We start from the raw sequence: 5,591 nt of genomic DNA on the forward strand, positions 1-5,591 counted from the left end.
ATATATTAGAAATGCACAAACACACACACACACACACACACATACGTCATGCTCAGTCTGTATCATGTTAGTAGTATGTATATTTTCAAGGCTGACCATCTGATTTTAGATAACTAATTGTTGTAATCATCCCTGGAAAAGGTTATTTCTCCCACTGTCAGTATTCTTCAGTTGCCTATAATTCTTTTTTTAGGCTTTGCAATGCAGCCCTAGCTGTGCTTGGAACTCAACATGTAGAGGAGGTTCAACTGGAACTTGTAGTAGGGAATCTTTCTGCTTCTGCCTTCCAAGTACTGGAAAGACATGTTTTGATTCTCAAATCTAGCATTTTCCAAAAGTATCTAATGTAATATACATGTAAATATAATATAAATATAAAGAGATAATTTAAATATCTAATCTTATGGAGACCATTAGATCTATTAAACAATTTTATGACTATACTATAAGGATATTATTGTTATAAAATATTATTAATGAGTTTGTATTGAATTAGAAAATATTTGAACATATTTTCTTGAATTTTATTATATGTAGATAAATGCAAATAACTTCTGAATTAATAACTGGCAAAGTTCAATATTTATTCTTAATGTACAAAAATACAACTACTCTCTCAAGTTCTTTGTTCATGTTAAGGAAGTATGTTTTGCACATTCCCTTCTGCCTTCTCACAGCTGTTTATGTTCCAGGGTAGGGTTATCTGTTCCTTTGGTGGCTGTTGCTGCTACCACTTCCACCAATCTATGAACAAGTTCAGGTCTTAAGTCCCTAGGACTGCACTGGGGTGTGATGTGCAGACAGAGGTTACATCCACAGTGGGACTGCTGATAACTGATACCATGTTATCATAAGTCTTTAACTGTAGAGTAAGTTCTAAGTGTGGAATTCTGCCCAGTGGCTGCACCATCATTAAACTGACTCTAAGCAAGTTTTGCTTTTCTGAAAGCTTCCCATTCTAAGAATTTTATGCATTCCTGATTACTTCTTTTAGATCTTTTTTCTTTTTAATTTCTTTCCTGAAACGATTTTACTTTTATTTCCTTCACTTTAAGGCAATCATGGAATTTCACAGTGATTTCTGGGGTGGGGCAGAAGGAAGGTGTCATTGAGAAGGTTCTAGGCAGTGGCCTGGTGGGCCTGCAAAGGTGCAAGCAGGGAATTGCACCTCTCTGGGGATGCAGCACAGACTGCCTGGCAGGTGATGTTCCCAGAGGGGAAGAGCTGGTATGCAAAGTCCTCAGCAGTGTCTAGCTTTCACAGCTCAGTCAGACTGCCACCTGCGGTGGCCAGTGAGTTAGTGACTGATCAGCTCAGCTGTCCTGGAGTTACCCTTAGCAGAGATGATGGCTGCCTCTTCCGCTGCTCAGACTTTTCCACCACAAATTTGGCCCTGTCCAGTTTCTACTGAGCCACCAGTTTGGTTTGCATAGTTTCTATGAACTCCTTTCTGAAGGTCATGTGTGTCAGGGACGTGTCACCTAGGTTGAACCCAAAAGTTGTTGCTCACTTTGTGAGGTCACACTCACCTGCCTGGAGACCAGCTCTTGCTGGGTGATCAATTCTCCAGCATCAATACCAGCCACCACCAACTTGAGGATCTCTGTGGTGATGGATGGTAGCACCCCCACATCTTAGTCCTCACTGATACTGGTATAGATACAAAGCATCTGGTTGGCCACTGGCCTGAAAAATATGCACAGTGCAGTGTTAATGTTGACATTCTATAAATATTTCCTACAAGCAATGACCTGTATACTGCATGTTCGAAAGCAACAGTCAAATATACTGATTTGACCCCCAGTTCGCTCATGTAGATCTCATCCTTTTCTCTGCTGTTGGGTGATCCCTGTGTCTTTCTTAGGGTCCTCTTTACTAGGTAGCCTCCCTGGAGTCAAGAGTTGCAGTCTGGTTATCCTTTGGTTTACATATAGCATCCACTTATGAGTGAGTACATAACATGTTTACCCTTCGGATTCTGGGTTACCTCTCTTATAATGATATTTTCTAGTTCCATCCATTTGCCTGCAAACCTCATGATGTCATTGTTTTTCTCTGCTGAGTAGTACTCCATTGTGTATATATACCACATTTTATTTATCCATTCTTCAGTTGAAAGGCATCTATGTTGTTTCCAGGTTCTGGCTGTTACAAATAATGCTGCTATGAACATAGTTGAGCATTTGTCCTTGTGGTATGACTGAGCATTCCTTGCGTATATTCCCAAGAGTGGTATAGCTGGGCCTTGAGGGAGGCTGATTCCCAATTTTCTAAGAAAGTGCCATATTGATTTCCAAAGTGGCCGTACAAGTTTGCATTCCCACCAACAGTGTAAGAGTGTTCCCCTTGCTCCATGTCCTCTCCAACATAAGCTCTCTTCAGTGTTTTTTTTTTTTTTTTTTTATCTTAGCCATTCTGATGGTTGTAAGATGGTATATGGGGGTGGGGGTGGGGTAATGGAGAGCAAGGGTCAGGGAAAAGAGAACTTAGGGGAGTGGGAGGTCCTAGCTGGATCAGGAGCAGAGTGGGAGAACAAGGAAAGATATGCCATTATAAATTAAGATCCCATGAGAATAGGAAGAAGCAGAGTGCTAGAGGTCCCCAGAAATCCACAAGACACCTCCATGATAGACTACTGGCAATGGCCCAGAGAACACCTGAGCTGACCTACTCTGGTGATCAAATGGCCGAACACCAAAACTGTCATGCTAGAACTCTCATCAAGTGACGATGGAGGCAGATGCAGAGATCCACGACCAAGCTCCAGGAGTTCAATTGGCAAGAGAGAGGAGGGATTATATGGGCAAGAAATATTGAGACCATGATTGGAAAAAGCACAAGGACAAATAACTAAACTAGTGGAAACACATGAACTGTGAACCAATGGCTAAGGAGCCCCTATGGAACTGGACCAGGCCCTCTGGATAAGTGAGACAGTTGATTAGCTTGAACTATTTGTGAGGCCACCAAGCAGTAGGACCAGGACTTGTCCTTGGTGCATGAGCTGGCTTTTTGGAACCTAGGGTCCTTTCTGGGACACTTTGTTCAGCCTTAGTGTAGGGAGGAGAGGACTGGACTTGCCTCAGCTGATTCTACCAGGCAGGGCTGACTCCCCAGGGGAGACCTTGCCTTGGAGGAGGTGGGAATGGGAGTTGAATTGGGGGGGGGAGGGGGGGGGTGGGAGGAGGAAGGGCGGGGGAATCAGTGGCTGATGTATAAAATTAAATTAATTATAAAATAAAAATATTTAAAAAATATACTGATTTGAGAAAGCAAATGCCTTCCCCTACCATAATGTACTATGCTCTGTCAAGGATGACAGTTCTGTGCCCAGCATCCACATTATACAAGGCAAAGTTCACCACACCTCTTGCAACTACTAAAGTCAGGATGAACTTTCCCATAGACTCAAATACTTTGGCAGCCATGATTCCTTCTGTTGCACACACTCACACCTTTTTTAACTCTAACCTCCACATGAATTCCTCCTTTTAACTATTTTCATCATCAATACTTTTTTTTTTGAGGATTTAGATTACACTGAGTTTTCTCCACCACACTTCTATGTATAAATCATTTATGTAGCTATGTTTTATGCAGCTATAATCCATTCATTCTCACTCCAATTCATAATTCAATGATGAATATAGGCTAAGTTATTAACCAGTCCAGTCAAACGCTATTTAGGTTTTCTTTTGTTTTGTTTATTTGTTGTGTAAAACAATGCAGCTATGAACTCTCTGGTTCAAGCCTTCTCACATGAGGCTGTACTTTGAGAAAAGGTCAGACAAAAATGTAGGAATACATATGTTTTTTCACCTAAACACAAAAGGTACTTCTGCAAGAGAAAGACACATAAGCAAACACAGTTTAGTTTGAATATTGCCAATAGGAAAGGCCAGAACAAAAGACTTTATTCCATTCAGTAATTGGTTTTAGAGCATCTATGGTGTGAAGCTTACAATGTGCACTTAGCCTGAAACACTGGAATAAATGTCATTCCAATCTAATTTGCCCTTTGGTCTTTGAAAAGTGTGTGTGTGTGTTTGTGTGTGTGTGTTTGTGTGTGTGTGTGTGTGTGTGTGTGTGTGTGTGTGTGTGTGTGTGTTAAGGACAAACTATTATATTTTGGAGCCCACTACCTATGATGGCACACCTCATACAGCCTGGAGGCAGGGCGAAGAGCTTAGACTTGCCTCTACTGGATGTGCTTCCCCATGGGAGGCCCTGGACTTCTTGGGGGGGGGAGGAGTAGGGGTGTGTCGAGAGGGGGAGGCTAGAGGGGCTGGGAGGAGGGAAGAGGGGGATCTTTGTTTGGGTGTGAAACGAATAAAAATATTTTCTTAATAAAGACATATTCTATACTTTAAACAAAAGAGTGGTCTTCAAAATGTCAAGAGCTGGAAGAAGCATGACACAAAATGACAGTGTAGCAGGATCAATCTATTTAGAGGAAAACAGTCCAGATCTAACCTTGAAACAGAAAATTCTTATTGTATGAAGAAACTAAATGTTGCTATTACAATTGATTTGTTTTTTTAACCTATATTTGTAACTTATATTTCGCTAGACCATGAAAATCCTAGAAGCAAATAATGAATAAATCAGTAGACACCTAATTTTTTTAAAGTTTCTTTTTAGCTCCTCATATTTTATAGGCATTAATGTTTTGCCTGGACATATGTATGTGTGCCAAGTGTGTGCCTTGTGCCCACAGAGGTCAAAAGAGTGTATCAGATTTCCTGGAACCGGAGCTACAGATGTTTATGAACCACCATATCAATACTAGAAACTAAACTCAGATTGTCTGAAAGAGCAACAAGTCCTCTTAACTGCTGGGCCATCTCTCCAGCCTTTGTTGACCACTAATCTTAGTGGATGAGGGAAGAATCAGGTGCTCTCATTTCAAAATCCTAAAAATTTTAGATAACATAATCTATATTTTAGAAACAATGCTAAAAATAAATAAGCAATTTTGTAGACTTAATGTTTTCATAGGCTTAGTTTTCTTAATTTCCCACTGTACCCAGAAGACATGTCTTTGTTGTTTTACTTTCTTAGTTACAAGGTCATCAGGCAATATACATTGAGTCCCCTAGCTAGTCTTTGATTTATTTTTGATTTAAATAAATCAGCTTCTAATATCTTTCAATAAATTGACATTGTAAAACTTGTGGCTGCCCCTATAGTTTATGCAATATAGTTACAGGGTTTTATGACATTTTAACAAATACAATGAACAAGAAAAAATTTTAAAGTTCATAAATATTAATAAGAGCAAAGTTGTTTTATCACCTTAATAACAACTGAGTCTTTATCAATTACATTGTGCATATCTGGCTCATTTTTGGCTTATGGTTTTCACTTATAAATGTAGAATGCAGAATAAGCATGAAAGGAATAACAGTTGCTATTTGTTCTAAATGACACACATAATAAGCAAAACAAAATGATGATTAAAATTCAAGTCTACTGTTCACAGGTCACTTGACACAAACTATCATGTTTTTCCTCTTTTAGATCAACCCAAAAGAAAAGGCAACCTGAAACACAATCACAATGTTCAGATATTTATACAGTACCCACCTCCA

At 39.6% G+C, this 5,591-nt stretch overlaps 1 pseudogene; it reads right to left on the reverse strand.

Moving 5' to 3' along the window:
* Nucleotides 1–1,119: 1,119 nt before the first annotated feature.
* Nucleotides 1,120–3,428, reverse strand: LOC114704996 (annotated as a pseudogene).
* Between the last annotated feature and the right edge of the window lie 2,163 nt (nucleotides 3,429–5,591).

This window comes from Peromyscus leucopus, chromosome 19 (genome assembly GCF_004664715.2).
Source record: "Peromyscus leucopus breed LL Stock chromosome 19, UCI_PerLeu_2.1, whole genome shotgun sequence".
NCBI lineage: Eukaryota > Metazoa > Chordata > Mammalia > Rodentia > Cricetidae > Peromyscus > Peromyscus leucopus.